Source organism: Meriones unguiculatus, chromosome 8, assembly GCF_030254825.1.
Source record: "Meriones unguiculatus strain TT.TT164.6M chromosome 8, Bangor_MerUng_6.1, whole genome shotgun sequence".
Classification (NCBI taxonomy): domain Eukaryota; kingdom Metazoa; phylum Chordata; class Mammalia; order Rodentia; family Muridae; genus Meriones; species Meriones unguiculatus.
In genome coordinates this window covers 62948036-62969366 of record NC_083356.1, presented here as the reverse complement: position 1 = coordinate 62969366, position 21331 = coordinate 62948036, and positions in this window count along the sequence as shown.

Below are 21331 nucleotides of genomic sequence, written 5' to 3'. Positions count from 1 at the left end.
GCCAGATGTTCTCCAATAGATGAACAATTGAATAAGCTGTGATATATCCGTGCCATGGTTTTTGTTTTGTTTTGCTTTTCAGTTTTTCAAACAGGGTCTCACTAGGTAGCCCTGGGTGACCTGGTTGTTAAGTCTCAAAACTCAGGACAAATGGCTAACTGAGGTGCATAATTAACACACCAAAGTGGATGCTGGCAGCCAGGCTATCCTGGCCTCCCTTCCTTCCCCAGCTTTTCTGATTTCTATATAACCCAGCCATTTTGGCTATGCAGTTCTCTTTCTCTTTCCACCCCTTGGTCTCTGGGTTCCCTGGAACTCTCGCTCTATCCTCTTCTTCTTTCCATCCCCTCCCCCCAAGGCCAGATTTAGTCTGGACCATTCCAGATACCTCTGGCAGTGCTCTTTCTCATAGCTACAATGAATCTCCTCAAGCCACACCTACAAACATTATGCCTTTTTTTCCTCATTCATCTACCTGGTAGCACCATGTTCTCATTTTTCCATTTACTGGAACTCACTGTGTAGACCAAGCTGGCCTCAAAAATACACACACACTCCTGCCTCTGCTCCCAAGTACTGGGATTAAAGGCCTGGGTCACCACAGCAAGCAAGAACCACTTTTGGTATTTGTAGCAAAATGCATGGCTCTCCAGAGGAATACACTGAGTGGAGAAGCCAGCCCTGAAGGCGAGACATGTGATAGGCTTGAACTGCTCCAATGGTACAATGGGAAGCAGAGCTGTGGTTGCTATGGAGGGGATCTGGCTGGAAGAGAGTTAGCTCATGATAACCCCCATCGCCCTGGAGACACTCTGTGTCTCAGCTCATCTCCATCAGTGTCCTGCTTGTAAACTTAGCCCTTTGCAAAGCATTTCCATGGAGAACGGAATCTGACTGTGTGATTTACCACAAACACATTTGAATCTACAGTAATTTTAAGACAAAAGAATATAATTTTTAAAATAGAAAACTTTTGTGTCTTATCTGTGTGTGCTTGCACACACACATGGAAGCCGGAAGAGGACCATCCCCGTCCCTCTTCCCATCTACTCCTGTGAGGCAAGCTATGTCCCTGAAGCTAGGCCTTGTATTTTCTCAGGCAGGCTGGACACCAGCAAACAGTAGGGGCCGCCTTTTTCCACTCCCTTCCTAGCTGGGGTTCCAGGCACTGACAGTGATGGCCACCTTGTTAAGTGAGTGTCGGGATCTGAACTCTGGTCCTTTTGGTTATGGACCAAGAACTCTAACCACCAGGTAGTGGTTCCAGCCCCACAAAAGACTTCCCTATGAGACGGAAATCTGATTTGTTAGACGGTCCATGCAAAAAGCAGCCAGTTTTATTTTATAAAATTTAGGGGTCAGTGAGACAGATGGCTCAGTGAATATGGACATTTGTAGTTTGACTTCAGTTTGGATCCCAGAACTCACATAGAGGTGGAAGGAGAGTGTTGACTCCACAAAGCTTCTTCAGACTTCCATGCACATGAATGTCCCCCACCCTACATCATACAGTCATGAGTGCACACTCATGCTCTCTCTCTCACACACATACAAATACAACTTCTACCAAATAACATTTTAAAATATCTACAAAATGTGCACAGGACTGGGAGTATAGGTCAGTGCTAGAGTTTGTATTTAGCATTCATGAGGTCCTGAATTCATCTACTGTAGACAGATAGATAGATAGACAGACAAGCAAGCATATGTCTGGGCTTCTCTAGGTTTTCCATACTTAGCTTGAGAAGGTGAAGATCTAGGTCAGTTTCACTAGAAGATACTTGTTAGATTCTTTGCCACCCTGAGGAGAAATCTGTACACACCAATGGAAAACATCAGTGTTCTAATCCTGGGCTTTCCAGACCTCATCTGGGCCTCTGGGGCATGGTCTACACCTCTAACCAGGGCTTCCAAACTCTTCTTTCTGTGACCACTTTTCATGCAAGAAATTTTGTACAATACAATTTTATACATAAAATTGGTATACAAACCAAACATTTATCAGGAATAAAGCACAGAGATTTTTTTTAAAGCATGTCTTTGGTGTGCATATAAATTCACCATTTATTAAAGACAAAAGAAGGTTGCATGCCAATGAGATGGATGTGCTTTTTTTTTTTCATAGAAAGAATTAAATCTTGGCTGAACATTTGATACTGCAGAATGTGAAACAACTTCAACACTGATTGATATTTTAGTATTATGATTGTCAATGTGGAGAACAACAATTCACATAAATACATACTACAAAATGGCAGAAGTCATATTTACAATAATTGAAGACAGTTTTAAAAAGCCACTCCTAATTGAAAGCCAATAGTCATATAACAATTTTTATGAAACTCAAATAAGCCACTTAAAAAGTAATTTTTAAAATGCAACATTCTAACACAATGCAATCCAATGACCCAGAGAAACATATCTTTCTCTTTTGTGATTAAACCATTGTGTGGATAAGAGCATGGAAATTTGTCAGTGTGTTGAACTGCACAGACATTCATACGAACCAGAGCTGAGGTGTATAGGGAGGCATTCACTGGCCTTGCACGGCGTGACAGCGTGCATGGCGTGACAGCGTGCATGGTGAGACGTGCTCACGCTGCGTGTTCAGACATGGGCCGACACAGGCGAGGGCTCCAACAGTACATATTGGATTTTTGAATTGATTTTTGGCCATTGTGTTTTCAGAAACCTTTTACTGCTAGGAAATTTTCTACATTCCTCCACACAGTTATGCTCTCTGACGTGGGAACATGACCCACACTTTATGAAGACCAGACAGTAGGAATGGCCTCTTGACAGACCAGTTAATTTCCAGTGGAACAAGATATGGTTTGGGTCTTTCCTTCAGAGTTATTCTTAGGTCATGGTAAGATTTTGGTCACATGGGGTTAGCTGGGATCTGTAACTTCCTGCAGAGTAAAGGACAAGCCTTCCTCACATCCAGGAGACACAGGAAATCTGTCACCACTACACAGGAATGGCCCCACCAGGCTCTTGGCCTTCATGTCAATTAGTGACAGAAATGAGAGTTCCAGGCCAGCCTGGAACATCAGAAACAAAATTCACTATTTGGGCAGACATCCCACAACTTTGTTGCTAGGTTATTTCATTAGTTTTCCTGGGAAGACATCAACAAACATCTTTTCATCCTGGAAAGGGCAGCAATTACAGACCAAAGAAACATTCCCACCCAGATCTACCCCAGCGAACATGTGAACTGTCAGGATTTCTTGGGGACATAGGCGAGGAGGACTTCCAGGAGTATGAGTGACCCTACTCACTCTCACATACAACTATATACAAGCACATACAACTACAGCACCAGAAAAGCCCGCCCGGGCAGAAAGCGGCATCCTTGCAGCTCCTGGCACAGCTTCCTGATGACTTGGCCATCTGAAGAGTCCCCTCCCAGAGGTAATTGTTTCTATGACCTGGGGGAGGAGGGGCTCCTGACTCTTGAAACTTGGAAGCTTCCTGAGACTTGCATGTTTGTTTGTTTTAGATTTATGTATTTTATTTGGATTGTGTGAGGAGGGTGCTGTTTGCATGTGTGTATGTATGTATGTATGTATGCTTGGTTCCCACGGGTGAACGATCCTCTGGAGCTAGAGTTACAGACAGTTGTGAGACACTACATAGACGGAATTGAACCCAGGCCTTCTGCAAGAGCCAGTGCTCTTAACTGTTAAGCCATTGCTCTAGCTCTCCTTCCAGAACCTTCTTCCTTCCTCTACAGTGGAAATAGCTACCCGGTAGAGGGTGTCTCAAGCAATTGGCTCGTGTCAGTGAGTGCTATTCCAGTCCATGTCTTAGACATAAAAGACAGGAGGGATGCACTGGCCACAGAAGACAAGTCCGTGCTCCACTGGCTGCCTTTGGTCTGACCTGGGAGAAACCTAGCTTTGTCAGTTATACTCATCTGAACCAGGCAAATGGGATTAGACATGAAACTGCAGCACTGATGCATTAGCACTAATTCATTACCCAGTGATACATACCATGCATGCTTAGATGCACTTTGAGACTCTAAAGAAGGTACTGACTAAGGATCAGGATGTGAGGGTGCCCACCGAGATTTTCCACACAACAGCGAAACAGATGCCATAGGCAGGAATGGGTAGCCCAGTTCCTCCCTGTAGTTACTTTGTACCAAATTATCAGCTGAGTAACAATGCTTATTTACAACATCAAAAGTGATTGTTATGAAGATGAGAATACATGGCATCCATATCCTTTTCTTGGATTCCCCTGTAGAGACCCTGACAGAAGAAGCTGGAGTAATTAGGAGACTGTTTAAAAACACTGGAATGCAAGTGAGTTGGATGCTTAACAGTGTGGGGCACAATGGCTACCCCAGCTCACACTAGGGAAGGTCTCACTGCTAGAATGTGACCCCCTGGAGTGCTGGATGACAGCCTCCTCCTCCTTACGTGTTAGGAATGGCTGTGTGGGGAAGGAAGTCAAGACTAAAGAGTTACTGGCTGACATTTCTGCCTGGTGTGCCCTGCTCAGGTTTCCCTCTGCCTGCTCTACACAGCCAGCCCCTGCCCGGGCCTCATTCACTCTTGAATATTCACGCTTTACCTTTTGTGCTGATGGTTCCACAGAGGACCATCTTCCCAGCTCTCCGGATGCTGCTCAGTAGCCTGCAAACACAGACACACAAATGCCTTGCAGCTCATTTATCTTGAAAGCCACCAGGAGAAGCTGTGAGGTGCAGATCAACACAGATTTCTATGTTACTGACTCCAGTGCTCATTGGCACAACTGCTCCGATTCCTTCAAGTCAAAGTGATCCCTGCGTTGAGTATCTTGAAAACTTGGGGGGCTTTCCCCACATAATGTGGAGGCTGAGCAGCCTCTCACCATTTTCTGAGTTGTTGTTTATTCTCTTAATAGAATACAAGAAGGTAGAGTGATATAACATGAACCTGCGCACACGGAGCGCCAAGTCACATGGTCCTAGAAAAATGGGCATTTAATCTTCAGAACTAATGCATGTGTATGAAAAGAATTCTTAATTAAAATTTTTATTATTATCTGTTCTTGTTTGTTTTATTTTGTTTGGTTGGGTTTGGCTTTTTTGTTGTTGTTTGTTTTTGTTTTGTTTTTTGTTCCTTTGTATAGCTCTGGCTCTCCTGGAACTCTCTCTGTAGACCAGGCTGGCCTCGAACACAGAGATCTGTCTGCCTCTGCCTCCTGAGTGCTGGATGCCCCTACCCTGTTGTTGTTTTTGAAAGAGTCTTTCTATATAGACCAGATTAGATTTGAGCTCACAGAGAACCACCTATCTCTGCTTCCTGGAATGTTATGATTAGAGATATGTGACACCATACCTACCTTGTCCCTTCAGAGAGTCTGTATTTGTCTGCTTCATACCAGTAGCTCTATGTATCCTTTGATGTAAGGTGACAAAGTGTTCATCTGCCTGAAAGAATGAGTGACCTACAGTGGCTAGGTTCATAAACTCTGCTAATGCTACTGATGGTAATTCCCTCTTCAGTCTTGACGCAGCTAGAAGAAGGTGGAATGAAAATGTTGCTGTGTGTCCTGTATATCTGTAGTAAGCATGTGGCTTTGCTCAGGGCATATCTTCCACAATGATAAGGATATACCTGGGTTTCTTCACCGGGGTTCTTTCTTCAAAGCTTGAAGGATGGCTTGCCTTTGCCCCCACATTCTCCATCAGCCGTCAACAAGGAAATAACCTGGACCAAGAATTCAAGTCTAGGGAGAGGCCACAGACAAGTATTTCCCATCTGGAGCTGAGATCCCTGACCCCATGCAGAACTAAGAGCCCTGAGCTGCATGCCGCACATGCAGTGCGCACCTTCGCGCGCAGTCAAGAGCCCTCCCTGCAGACTTCTTTAAGTGCCATCATGTATGCTTCTGCATTCTCTCCCCTCCCGCTGCCAATTCTTACTGACTTGTACCGGCGATTTACATCACAAAGACATGAGAATTTCTTGTCTCATTATGGCCCTTGAATGTGGTTTTGAAACTTATAAATTGAAAAATGAGTATTTTTCCTGGACCTGTGAGGTTTCTCAGTGGGTAGGACCTGAGCTGCTCAAGTTTAAAGACCTGAGTTCAACCCTGGAACTCATGTGAAGTGGGGAGGAGAGAAAGATGGCCTCCAACAAGTGGGCACTCACCTACGCACACTGAACACACACACTAACACCAAATAAAACAATCTCAGCCAAGTGTGGTGGGCACATACCTTAGTCCCAGCACTTGGGAGGTAGAGGCAGGTGGATCTCTGTGAGTTTGAGGCCAGCCTGGGCTACAGAGAGGAGAAACTATCTCAGAATACTAACCATGATCCCCAAAAAAGCATTTCTTGTATTTGCCAAGTCATTGTCAGTTGCCCTGCTGTCAGCTCAGTGGGTGCCCAGTGGAAGTGTGTCAACAGTTCCCAGCGCTCTCTTTCCAGCATCATGCATTTAGCTTCTGGTCTCGCCACAGCAACTTGGCGGTGGCGCCTGTGGTTTCTGTCTTACCTGCACCTTTGCATGGTGTGGAGTTAAACAAAAGCACCACCAGCCGCCATGTCCGAGATCTCACGTGTCCGCTCCACCGACAACCGGTAAACGTGACTTACAGACATCTTTGTGAGGGAGTTTCTGGAAGAGATCAGCACTTGAATGGGTAGACTGGGTGGAAGGCATCGCCCTCACCAGAGTACATGCTCACCTCCAAGCTGAGAGTCTGGAGAGAGCGGAAGGCAGAGGAAGCGGAGGATGCTGAGCGGGGACCTGGGGGCTCTGGGATGTGTGGGCTCCAGCCTCGGGGCTGATTTTCTAAGTTTGCAGAGCACAGATAAGTCTTCCTGAGGTCCACAGTCATGGGGCCCGGTTTTATAACCTGTCCCTTATTTTCTCTGCATATCACTGCTCCTAGTTCTGTGGGAAACCATGCTACAAATAACATTAAATATTCCAGTGTTTGGAGTTCCAAGTATTTTACACATATTAATGAATTTAATTTTTATAACCGTAAAAAGTAGAAACCACTCCTGTCTCTGCTTTATAATGGAAGAAACTGAGGCCTAGAGAGGTACAGCAAAGCATAGAGGCACGGAAGTTTAGTTGAGATCATGCATCCATCAAAAAAGAGGTATTATCTTATTCTTCAGAAAAATTTTGTTTTTGATGTTCCCAGGCTATAAAAATGTGTTTGCAGATTCCAACAAAGTTCTTATAACCCTGAGACTTAGAGTGAAAAAGAAGTAGAAAGAGAAAAGGAAATTGCATTAGTTCTACCACGAGACAAACACACTATCCCTAAGTGAACCACCTCTGCGCGTTTCTTTGTGGACCTGGGAAGACATTGATCTGTGTCTTTTAGGACGTAAATGGAACCAAACACACAGCACTTCGCCATCCTCTCCGGCTGCTGCTCCATTATCTTCCTTGGGCAGCAGCGGCTCCATGTACACATGTGCAGTTCTTAGGACAGGCATGTCCAGTCTCTGAAGTCTCTTGGCTTGCTTCATAGCAGGCTTTATTTTGAGTCTGATTTTTAGCACATCCTTGAGAAGGCGGCGGAGGCCCTTTCCCGCCTGCCAGTGAAGGGCTGCCGGCAGTGTTCTGACCCAGCCCTGTGAGTTAGCGCTGCTCGTAGCCGGCGACTCAAGTGTTGATTGCACAGACTGGCATCAGTGTGATGCTGAACTGCCACGGGGCTGTAATTTTAGTGATGCAGAAGCCTGTGGGCAGTGAGGGGAAATGCCAGAAAGCCTCCCCAGGAAGCCATGCAGTGTTGCTTGAAGTATGATTCCCAATTGTAGTCTATGTCAGCAACACTCTTGAGTTGTGCAGTGCAAAGCATGAGGAGTCAGAGGCGGCAGACCCTGATGACTGCTGTGGATGACTGCAGGCTCAGCTTACAGGAGGAGCTACATCCTGCCACCAGCTGGAAGAAAACTAACAGTGATGACGAGGGCAGCCCCTCCAGGGCCGAGCACTCACACGCATGTCTGGGTAAGTGACATGTATCATGGTTTTGTTTGTTTGTTTGTTTGTTTGTTTGTTTGTTTTTGCAATAACCTATGAAAAGTCTGGGGAAATGGCTCAGATGGCAAAGTAGTTTCCTTGCAACTACATGGACCTGAATTCCCCCCCCACACACACACACAGAACCACATTTTAAAAAGTGGGACAGACGTGGGGGCCAGAGACAGACGTGGCTCTTACTGCCACGCCGAGAACCTGAGTTTGATCTCCAGGCTCCATGTGGTGGAAGGAGAGGACAGACTTCTGCAAGAAAGTTGTCCTTCATGGTGTTAACACACCCACACACCGTCAACCTAAATTAATGCACTTTTAAAGTTTTTCAAAGGCTGAGCATGATGTCAGGTATGGTAGCGCACACCTGGATCCCGGCACTCAGGAAGCGGGGGAAGGGAGAGTCTCTGTGAGTCTCAGCCAGGGCTACACAGTGAGACCCTGACTTAAAGATACGAAGAGTTAAGTGTGTTGGCTCGACACCTCAGCACCAGGCAGGGGACAGGCTGGGCCAGTCCCCACGCTTCACCAACCAGCTACCATAGCATATTTGTCAAATTCTAGGTTAATGAGAGACCCTGGCCCAAACCAAACAAGAACTTTCAAGGTGGATGGCCTGAGGAACACCTTAGCTTGTCCTGTGACCTTCACATGTACACAAATCCATGAGCACCCATATGAACACACACATAACCTGTGAGAGACTTATCAGCATCATCATGTCAGTTCACAGATGAGAAAAGGGCAATACTTAGCTGTTTACTGTCAGGCTGGGAGTTTACGCCCAAGCCCAGCTGCCCAAGAATTCGTGATTACCCACCCACCTCTGGAGCTGCCTCAGAAACAGCGCAGATTCGTGGCTGAGAATTTTTGTTTGTTTCTAGTGAATGCTTCCTGCCATTTCATGCTGAGGACAGCAGTAATTGTGATTTAGACCCAGGTGCACCACTTGAAGACGGTGTGTCTCTGGCAAGTCACCTCCTGCCTCTGAACCTTGCTCCCTATTCTCTCCTGTCATAGTGCCTGATGAAGACCCTTCAGTGCCTGGCACATGTGCAGGAAGTAAATGGTAGCTATGATGAGGGGTTGGCAGGGAGGTTGATGGGAGTGAACCACAAGAAACAAACAGGTTTTCAACAAGGGTCTACCATTGAGGCACAGATGACTAGAAGCCAAACCACATTCTCAATCTCAGAAATGTGCCAGTTACAGGAAAACAAAAGCCAAGCCAAGAAATAGGAAGGACAGGAGAACCTGTTTCTGTCCAAGTTCTAAACAATGCTTAGCCTGTAGGCTACTTCTTGGGCTCAAGGCCCTGGCCTTCTCTCACTCTCTCTCTCTCTTTTCTCTCTCTTCTTAATGTTTAAGTATGGGGGATGTGGGAAGCTGTGCAGATGTGAGCATGGGTGTTCCTGGAGGCCAGAGTAGAGATTTGGGTTCCCTTGAGATTTGGGGCCGCAGGTGGTTGTAAGCCACATGATGTAAGTTCTGGGAACTGAACTCAGGTCCTCTGCAAGATCAGCACAGGCTTCTAACTGCTGAGTTACTTCTCCAGCCCCTGGCCTCATTCAAGTCTTATTCATGGTTAGAATCTGGCATCTTGAAAACTCAGTAGAGTATGACTTCCACAGCCCAGAAATTGTGGCTCAGCCAACAGATTCAGAGCCCTGCTCCCCTGAAACCTCAGCTCCAGCATATCCCTGCTCTGCATGGCCAGCTAATTGCTTGGTTGAAGTCAGGTCCTGAACAGGCTCTAACACTAGAGTCGGTATCTCCAACGTCCTCCTATCAACAAAGACTGTGTGTTAAAGTCTTGGTTTCAGTTGGACTTGTTAGGAGATGGAGTCTGGTGAGAGCTCTTGAGGTCATTGGCAGCATGCCCTCAAAAGGGATTGGAGGGTTCTAGTGTCTTCCTTCTTTGCTTCCACTTACTATGAGGCCTACAGCCCCCTCCACCACACCCACCCTGCCATGACGAATTTGCTCTCTTGCCACTGGTCCCAAAGCAGCAAAGCTAACCGACAACAGACTTTAACATGCAGAGTCATGCACCAATAGGAACCTCTGTTACAAGCTGGTTATTTCAGGAAGTCGTTACACTAACAGGAAACTCACACACTTGAGTTCCCTGGAAATAAAAGCAAGAGAGAGTCAAAGCAAAATGTGAATCCTTGGTTGAGTGACACAATCTTAGGCTGCAGAAATGAAGGAGGAGGCCAAAGTTAGGGAGGATGCAAACAGGAGAATGCATTACTGATACAACCATGGCTTCCTGGGAAAAGCCAGCTGACTTTTTTATGTCAGCTTTGCTTGCCTTCTGTGGTGATTTGGATAATGGCCCCTATAGGCTCATATGTTTGAATACTTGGTCATCAGGGAGTGGCACTACTTGAGAGGGATTAGGAGGTGTGGCCTTCCTGGACAAAGTGTGTCACTGAGGGTGGCCTTTGAGGTTTCAAAAGCTCAAGCCAGGCCCAGTGTCCTTTCTCTTCCAGCTACCTGAAGATCCAAGGTGGAGCTCCTTCTCCAGCATCATGTCTGCATGCCACCATGCCTCCCACCATGATGATAACGGAATAAACCTCTGAAACTGAAAACAAGCCCTGATTAAATGCTTTCTTTTATAAAAGCTGCAGTGGTCGTGGTGTCTCTTCACAGCAATAGAACACTGAATAAGACACCTCCTGAATGCCACGTCAAATGTCCCTGGTGCTTTGTGAGGTCCCTTCTTCATAGGATTTCCTCTGAGACCAAGAATCAAGAGCTTAGGCCTGAGGGAGGAAGCACTGGCGTCAGGCCCCTCAGGGATGACGAGGCCCCAGAAGAGGGGGCAGAGGCTGCTGGCAAGATGATCCACGCAGCCAGCAGCCAAGTCAGGGAGCTGGGCGAGGCTGGGGAATCCCATCAATCAGGTCTCTGACAGAATCTGCATCCAACAGCCCTGCCCTAAGTTACTTCCATAGAAGCCTAAGCCTTGGAGATGGCAGCTGTCCCAGTCTGAAACATCCCCTTGAAATTATGTTCATTCAGAACATTAGACCGTGGCCTTGTTTGGAGAAAGAGCTTTTCTATATGTAATTAGTTAAGAGGAAGTCATACTAGATTAGGGTGGGCCCTGAAGCAAATAAAACTAGTGTCCTTATGAGCTACAATAGGGTTAGTGGGTAGTTCAGTGGTAGATCATAGGGTGAGCATGAGAAGTCCTGAATTTCAGCCTTAGTACCAAAGGGGCATAGGGAGAAAGAGACACAGGCACAGACAAACACATACACAGACACACACACACACACACATCCACACAGTGAAGACCATGCTGCATGATACCTCAAGTAGAGCTTGGGTGATGGGACAAAAGCCAAGGGACACCAAAGAATGCTTGGAACCACTAAACACTAGCAAGAGAAGATAGCATTTCCCCCTAGAGCTACCAGAGGGAGTGTGGCCTTAAAGACACTTCAATTTCAGCATCTGGTCTCCAACTGTAAAAGAACAGGTCTTATTTTATTAATTAATCGATTAATTTTTGAGATGCTGTCTCAACATGTAGTCCAGGCTGGCTGTGCTCCTGCCTCAGCTTCCCAAGCGCTGGAACACCAGGCCTAGCCTAGTTTGTGTGGTCATTTGCAATGGAACTAACACTACTCATAGGGTCATCTCTCGGACACTCCCAGCATTCCCAGTCCTCACAGCCAGACTCTCTTCCTCACACTTCATGTGTAGTAAGTAGATGCATCCTCACAGCAATGACCCCATTGTAAAGATGGAAACTCTGAAGTCAGGAAGTACAGTCATGCTGACTGGCACTGCTGGGCAGGAGGACATGGAAATTAAAGTTTAGTAAGTAGAAGATGTATCTTTTAAAAAAAGATTTATTTATTGTTTATAGAGAATTCTGCTTGCATGTGTGAGTGCATATAAGAAGAGGGCATCAGATCTCATTACAGATGGTTGTAAACCACTGTGTGGTTGCTGGGAATTGAACTCAGGACCTTTGGGAGGACAGCTAGTGCTCTTAACCTCTGAGCCATCTCTCCAGCCCTAGAAGAGGTATGTTAAACTCAAAACACCTTCCTTACGTTGGTGGTGAGAAGGAAAAAGGTGTTTTTCGGAACGCTGGGAAAGTGCAGTGTTTTGCTTGAGCCCCTTTGGGAGGAAAGGGGTGCCCTGGGTTTAATCCACTCTCCTTTGAGAAAAGATGCTCTGGTGCTCTGGTCTCACTTCACCCCTTTTCTTTATAGTGATGGGGAGGAAGGGACAGAGGAACTGGGTGCTGTGGGGAAAAGAGGGAGGTGCTGGAGCTCTGTGAGGAGCAAAATGTAAAATGGTCCATTTTCTTTCTATTTTCTCTAAAAAAAAGATTTACTTATTATGTGCATGAGTGTTCTGATCAAGTATGTGTACCACATGCACACTTGGCACCCACAGAGATCAGAAGAGGATGTCGCATCCTCTGAAACTGGAGAGATGGACAGTTGTGAGCTGCCTTGAGTACACTGGGCACTGAACCTGAATTTTCTACAAGATCAGGAATTGCTTTCAACTACTGAGCCATCCTTCTGCTCCTCCCTCCCCCCCATGCAGGGTCTCATGTTGTCTAGCCTTGCCTGGACTCACTACCTAGCCAAGTATGACTTTGAACTTGTGGTCCTCCTGCCTTCATTCTCCTGCAGGCTGGAGTTACAGACCTGCACAGCACACCTGGTCTACAGTGCTGCCATGGAGCCCAGGGCTCCACGCATGGCAAACGAACACTCTCCCAGTTGAACTACATGGCCATCCCTGGCTTATTCTTTGTGCTGAGATGTCATTTTTCTCCATAGTTTGAACCTTTAGAAGCCCTCTAAGCTACCCAGCCTGGCCCTTATGTTCCAAGCCAGCACTGCGGCAGTATAGATGGTAGGTTACAGAGTTTTCAGGAGGAAGAGCAGCAGTATGGAGAATTCCTGGGAAGAAGCACTTGCCAAGCCTGATAGACTCAGAAGCTTGAATGACTATGGAGAGTTGGGAATGTTGCTGATCTAATAGCCTGATTACAATTTCTTTGGGACTATTTTCAGTCTCTCAAATTGCTATTCACTGTCTACTCCTATAGCAGAACTAGCATCCTGACAAGTAGATTAAACAACAGAACCTTTGAAAGGTCCCTGCTTTGCACCAATTCAAGGGCCAAGGACACAGCCGTCAGATCAGATGGGGCACATAGGCCACAGCCCTCAGATCACATGGGGGTACAAAGTCCCGACAGCCACCTGCTTCTCTGATGTGCCCCATCATTGTATTTTAAATGCCCTGACATATGACTTTCTTTGTTCAGCTACTACAGAACTTCATGAAACTGCTCTCTCACGGGAACATGGAATCTGGGTGACCTACCTCCGTCTTCTTAAGAACCTTAGCCATATTTGGCTCTAGAATATTTCTTATTTTCTTAGAGGACAGAGCTGTGCTTTGTTTGTTTGTTCTTTGTTTTCATCTGCAGCAGTGACCCTGAAAGAATGAGTGTTGTCAAGGTGGACTGGGAGCCGGCAACCAGCCGCTACTTGCAGAGGCTGTGATGATAGGCGTGAGCTTGCAGTGTGGAGGGGCCTGTTGTTCAGCATATTATCTGAACCAGGTTAGGGCATCTGATTTTCTGGGTATGCGTGAACTCATCTGGCCCTTGTGTGGGAAAGAGACGTGGTCCACGAACCTTCTTGAGGATGGGATCTTCACATCACCGTCCTATCCGCAGGTCCCAGAACAGCTCACCACACATTGTAGATACTAAGTAAGGCTTTGTGGGCACTTTGGTTTGGTGCTAGGAATTGATTTATTTATTTGTTTATGTTTGCGGAATCTACCACAGAGATGCATTTCAGCCTCTTCAGCTCTAGTTTCCTTTTTAAGATTTACTTACTTTCACAGCACACGTTTGGAAGTTTGGCCTTCATGTGTGTCTATGTATGTTCTTGCCTGGTGCCCACAGAGGCCAAAAGAGAGTGTCAGGGCCCCTAGAACTGGATCTAAGGATGAGTGTGAGATGTCATGTAAGGGCTGGGAAACACGCTTGGGTCCTCTGGAAGAGCAGCCAGTGCTCTTGACTGATGAGTTACTTCCAGACCCCCACGCTTAATTTCTTTTCACACCAATAATATCACACTCCACGCATGCTTCTTGATTTGTGAACTCACTGGAGGACTGAGGTGTACTTGTTAAGAATTCAGGGTGTGGAAGTCAGACTTCAACTCCAGTTGACCAATAAAGAGGTAGCCATGTGTTCTTGGGAGGATTATTTCATTTCTCTGGGTCCCAGCATTTCTCATATGCCGAATTGCACACATACTATTACCTGCTCCTTGAGTTCTTGCATGGGGCTATGGGTTAAATTGTTCTCTTCAAAACATGATGTGCCGACGACACATTAACTTCTCAAAATTTCAATAGCTTTCAGAATAAAGGCTTCAAAATGATAATCAGCTTTTTAGGGTCAGCTCTAGTACAATCTATCTGGTTCCATATTGAAAGGGGATGTCTGCGCTGTAGATACAGCTCAACAGGTCAGCACACTTGCTGCCAAGCCTGACACGGTTGGAGGAGAGAATTGACTTCCACTGGTTGTCCTTGGACCTCCATATACATGCCCCACCTACTCCTGACACACACAAGATAAATGAATTAATTTAAAAACATTTAAAGGAGAATATTTGGAAACAGAGATGCAAACATGCACTCAGAGAAATCCTTGTGAAGACTGGAATTACTTTGCTGCGAGCCAAGCAATTTTTGACACTACAGAAGCTAGAGGAAGCCTGGAACTCTCTCTTCCCTAGGGCTCCAGTGTGCTCTTGCCCACACTTGGGTTTCTGTCTTCTGGCCTACAGAATGGAGGCAGTTGCTTCCTCTTGTTCTTAGCCACTGAGCTCTAGGATGCTAATACACCGAGATTAAATGAGTTCACAGGCCAGAATTTAAGACAACAACTGCTCAGTATAAAATGCTATATAAATGTTAACGAGCATCATTTCACAGACCTTCTTTTAGGGGTAGGGCTGGAGTACTCAGGACTGAACCCAGGGCCTCACACATGCTAACAGATGCTCTGCCACTAAGGCACAGTCCTGGCTCCTTCTTTGTCTTTGTATTGACCATATTTGTGGGACTGGCAAAATTTATCATTCAAATGTTTGACTATAATCAATATAATACATTGTTAAAATTAATTCTAAAGTTCTTATAATGAAAATATTATTCTCAATAAAGTTTTAAATACCAAGTTTCACTTTCCAAAAGCAAATATTTTTAGTTATTTGGTTCCTTCCTAATGGTATTTGTTTTCTTATTTGTAAGTCATATGCTTACAAAGTCATCTGTTTTGTAAATTATCAGTTTGGGGTACTTTATCTCTGTGTTGTGACAACTGAAAGTTTTGGTTTATGATACCCCTACCCCCACACTTTTCTATTTTATCCTCTTTACAATATAATTATAAAAACCATTTTTAGTTATGTAACAGACAGTTAAAATAGACTTTTATGTCTCTGATATTCAACAAAGACTCCAAAGCTGGAAACAATAGGAATAAAGAACCTTACATCCTAAATAGAGATTCTTCATAGTCCATGTAGAATTTGCAAAAGAAATGGTTCCCAAGTGACTCTTCTAGCCAGACAGGAGATGGCTGAGAACTTTCTGGGGCTCCAGGGAGCAAGTACTGACATGGCTTCACCGTGTTGTCGGTGTTGTTTCCCTCTCTACGTTTAGAACGGGATGGGAGAAGAACGCTTCTCATGCAGCTTAGGCCTAATGACAGGGATGCCAAGGGACTCCCTAGAGACCAGCATGTGTCACTAGGAGTGTGCGCTGACTCACACCTGGAAACTGATGAAGCAGAAGATTCCGGTGGGGCCAGGATTTTCAGGCTGTAGTGGAGAAGGAGGATAGTTTTCTGTGGATCAGAGCCTACAGAAGAAAGCTTTCACAACACACACACACACACACACACACAGACCACAGAGAGAGAGAGGGAGAGAGAGAATACCATCCAGAAGGGTAATAAGTGACTTCAGCAAAGGGTAGGCCACAGCCAGGTCTCGGGTCAGCACATCTAAAATACCTGTAGTCACTATGTCGGTTCTGTAGTCATGTTGGTCATCTGATACCCCGAGACGGCACCCATGGCAGATGACAACATACAACGCAAGAGCTATCATATCATCATGTCCAATCTTTCCATGTTTTCCCGAACCCTGGGAAGCAGAGACAGCAATGAGGAGATGGACTGTAAGGATTTTCACCCTGCACCTAAGGTTGACAGATCTAACAGAGAGATGGTTCAGCCATTAAGAGCACTTGCTGGCTGGGTGTGGAGGCCCACACCTGTAATCCCAGTGCTCAGGGAGGCAGAGGCAGGTGGATCTCTGTGAGTTTGAGGCCAGCCTGGTCTACAAATCAAGTCCAGGACAGCCAGAACACAGAGAAACAAACAAACAAACAACAAAAAAAGTACTTGCTACTTTTCCAGAGGACTTGAGTCCATTTCCCATAACCACAATGAGAGGCTCAGATCTGCTTGTGACTCCAGCTCCAGAGACACTAGCACCCTCTTCTATTGTCTGCATGATGCAGAAGGTGTGAATGCAGATGACCTACACATGTGTGCAGGTGCAAGCACACACACTCACACACACGCACATACACATACACTCAAAAACGTTTTAAAAAAGATTTTTAAAATGCCTGGATGCCTAACTAACTTTGAATTTGAAACAATGGATGTTTTTATTTTTATTTTTTTACGTTTTGGTGAGAGTATAACTGTATATGACTTGGGACCTGATTCTCCTAAAAGCATGTGTTTCTCTCTAGATTGCATGTAGTTGGGCAGGCTTTTACTTGGCATCCTTACCCACACTTCTTGCTCATTGCAGACTTTAAGCCGTGTCAGCCCAAACTGGGCGAGGAGACATACAAATTGGATCAGAACTGGATGTTATGACATTAGACTAAAATGGATTCCCCAAGAGGCGGGGAAGACTATCCATTAATAACACAGGAGTACTTAGAAAAGCTCCTGAAGCTGAGGCTGCCTCTGGGGGTGAAAAATTGAGGTGACAGAGAGGTTTGTAGCTGGAACATCCTGAGTCCATTTTGTTGCTGAGCAAGTTACATTTAGAGTATTAATATTACATAACTATTACTGGTGGCTGAGCCAGGCTTCAGATTAGATTGCATTTCTTATACAACTTTTAATTTTTTTCCCCTTCTAACAATCATCTAGTTTAAGCATTTTTTTTCATTTTTTTAAAGCCATTTGTGTTTCTTTTTCTGGGAACTGCTTATTCATGTCCTCAGCTGGATTGTTTATAAGTTTCTTTATATGCAAAAAAAACCCAACCCAAAACAAAAACAACAAAAACTGAAAGAAAGCTCTTCTCCTGGAGAACTGGAAATGCTGACCGGCAGGGTGTTGGTGGAGGTCTTTTATTTGTTATCTCAGATATCTGTATCTGTATCTATAGATAGATAGGCCTTTGATCCTCCCCATACTATCCTCACCCTCTCCCACAGAAACCCTACTTCTCCAAGTAAGTGCCCCCCCCATTTACGGTCATGTCTTGTGTATTTGTGGCCCTGTGCATTTGTGGCCCTGTCTTTATGAGCATGGGTAGGGAATTATTTACTTGAACATAGGCAATTTACCAGTGTCTGTACCACTGAGGAATATGACTTTTCATCTCCCAGCAACCATTAACTATCTATTACTTCTTTGGAAGGGGTGGGCCCTTTTGAGCCCTTTCCCTACCCACCATGAGATATTGACCTGTGCCCTGTGTCAGTAGGTGGCCACTGCTGCTGTGGGTTCAACATGGGTACCATAGCACGGCATACCCAGCATGGCGTGTCACGGCATGTCTCCTCATCCTTTGGCTCTTGCATCCTTCTTACCCCCTCTTCCTAGATTTCCCTGGGGAGGTAATTTAGTGCAAGAGGGTGCAGTAAAGAAGTGGCTAACATGACCGCTCCATGATACTGTGACTGAGAAAGACAGTGCCAAGGTTCCTCCATCTTGTATTCTTGCTGAGGCCACTGCAGGTTTAACTACAATTTAATCTCTATGGTAGACAATCCCATGGAAAATTACCCGACTCTATTCTAGGACCAGAGTCCAAGATGCCTCAGCTAACTTACCTGAGCTTCTATTAAACTGCCTGCTTGTGCTGATCCTCTTCCAGCTAACTGCTTATCTTAGCTTCTCCTCAACTCCTTGCTTGTGCAAAGCAGCCCCTGCAGCTGCCAAGCAGGATGCCAGGAAGTGCTCTGAACACTTGGGGCTACAGTAGGTCCAGAATACCTGTGTGTGTTCTCAACAGGCTGGAATAAGACTTTCAATTGTCTACAGACTATGACTGGGTGGTCATCTCTGGTGGGTTCCCCATAGCAATATGGTTAAGGTTTTTATTGAAGAAATGAGGGAGAGAACAGCCAGACACATTGGAAGAGTCCAAAGCAGGAAGAAAAAGAATCAGACTGAACATGCCCAGGGCTGTGTGTGATAGGAGAAAGACTAACCAGAGATGAAGAATAGAATATAGCAAGAGCGTATAAGAGCTAGAAAATTGATAAGTAGTTAGGTAGATAACAGACAGACAGATAGTGTTTAGTGAGAATTGCAAGAGCAGAGGAAAATGAGAAGAGCTGGGTTATAAGAAGGATGGGCAATGAGCAGCTGCAAGCCTATGAGCTGAAGGGAGCTCAGGGGAGGGGAGGAGAGGAGGAGGGGAGGAGAAGAGGAGTAGGATGCTACCATGTATTCTGAAAAGTTTAACAGGTAGTTATGAAGCCTGGAGGCCAGCATGTGCTTTGATACACTGATAGCACCACAGATAGCCATATGTCCCTCTGTCAGAGGTAAGGAAAATAATTCCTTTTGGCAAATGAGAACCAGTTTCACCAATTTCTGAGGACATTGGCTTTTTTCTAAGTGCCAGAAATCCTACAGTCCAGCTTGAGCTCATTTGGAGTTTGGGGAATTAAAGTTCTTTAGGCCTGACAGTGACGTTCTTGCGCCGTGGAGGGCGGAGCTCAGCACTTAGACCAGTGTCTGCTCTGAGCGTGTCCTGCTGCAAACAGGAGCCTCCTTGTGCAAGGCGGAGAGTAGCACTAATGGCAGAAAGCAGCCAGGCACTGGTCAGATGCCTTAGTGGAAAAAAACAAGCCTGAATTTATGTAAAAAAAAATTTTTTTTAAAGATAGGGCTGGGATTATAGCTTAAGAGAGGAGAACTTGTCTACCACATGGAAGGCCCTGGGTTCAATCCCCAAGCATTGAAACAACAATAAAAAATGTAGTTAGATGTGGTGGTCCACGCTTTTAACCCTAGCACTCTGTGGGCTGAGGCCAGTCTGGTCGACGTAGGGAGTTTAGGGCCAGCCTGATCTACAGAGGGGGACTGTCTCAACAACAACAAAGACATTTTGGAAGATGGTTGGCACCATTCACAGGCCTTTTCGGAAGGTTATGTTGGTCACCCATCCTATTGCTAATGTAGAGCCCAGAGCTTTAAACCAAACTTTCTCAGGTCAACAGTTACTGTGAGTATTCCTTTCAAGCTTACACAGTCAATCCCAGCCCTCTGGGAGGCAGAGGCAGGCAGAGCTCTGTGAGTTCGGGACCAGCCTGCTCTACAAAGTGAATCCAGGACAGTCAAGGCTACACAGAGAAGCCCTGTCTGGAAAAACAAAACAAAGCAAAAGCTCACCCATTCACTTCTTGATTAAAATTTTCCTATGGAAGTTTTATGTGATTCATGCTTACCAGCTTTCTTCTCCTCTACACCTGACCATTCAACCTTGAGACTTAGTCGCTTGGCATTTGCCCACACAGAGAACAGCTGCAAAGGTCAGGTGCAGCGGGGGCATTCCTCCTAAGAGGACATTGTCAAGTAGGAACTTGATGGCAAAGATTGAACTCTTAATCTTTTTCCTCATTTTGCTCCTGATCTTAGGATTCTGATTTGATAACACACTTGGCAGGAATGTTTAGTTTCTACCATTCTGGTTGGCGGGGTTTGGTCTCTGAGGTGTAAGGTCAGTGTCACTATTAGACCACTGTCACTGCATGGAAAACTCCTTGTCGACACTGGCAAACGACTCAACTAATTTTAACATATAATTCCTTTCAAAGAATTCGTTTGTTCTCGTGGGAAATTAGACATTCCCAAAACAAATATATTAAAATGCAAATTTGGAGACGATTTTAGAGAACAACAGCCTGAAGAACTGTGTTTTAGATCAGCTGTCAGTCGAAGCCCCGATTATCAATAATTTCTCAGGAGAGCCCAGGACTCTCTCCTCTTCTTCTTTTTATTTATAAATTCAATTTAGGACTGCAGTAAGGCAGGCTGATTCTCCTGTTTCACTGTCTAATTTACTTACTTCTCTAGGATAAATGTCATGTCAGAAGGCTGCTGTTCAGAATCCAGGCCCTAGAATAGAAAACCTTTGCATGTCTCGCAAATGCCAGTTCTGTTTAGTCTCAGCAATGTTGTCCTCAGTGTATGCAACATCCTGCACCCTGTTTGCCCTTGTCCCTGTGCTCACTGGGAAGACAGGTTTGTAGAGGGCTTTATCTTAAACCTTGACTACTGCTTCCTGCCATTACGCCTCTGCAGCGTTCATCTGTGTGGGTCCATGCTTCAGTGACAGAACGATGTTCTGATAAAAATCTGGTTGGTATACAAATCAATCAATGATCTGTAATGCAGCTATTCAAAGCATTGTGGGAAAGAATATAAATGTCTGCCAAGGGACAGTCACAGTGCTGGCACAGCAGTGGATATTTGGGAGGAGTTCTGTTTGAGCTCCCAGACAGTTTCCTTCATGCAAAGGAGGAATTTGAAAGCTAGAAAATTGGAATCACTTGCTAAGGCCCCTAGCTGGTAAATGTCAGCTTTCCCATGGCTCCCTGCCTCACAGGCAGCCTCAGCTGAACTCCAGGCAGTCCTTTTTGAGCTGCTTGATAGTATGAAGTACAGCCAGCCGATCACATTTAATGGATTCAATATACCTCTGATAAATTTTTTATTTAAAAAAAAAAATCAATGGCTTTCCCAAGACAGTAGGATTACCATGAGTAAGAGGAGAGCCTGGGATGTCTAGTAAGACTTTACCTCATGAAAGCAAACAGACAGACAGAATCCCCAAAAGACCAAAACAAAGAAAAATCTAGGATTACGAATTCACAGGAAGAGTAAATACTTAATGTTTTTGTTATAAAAAGAGAAGCCACATTGCCCTATAATCTTCTACTTTATCAATATGTGCCCAATGCAGGAATATAGG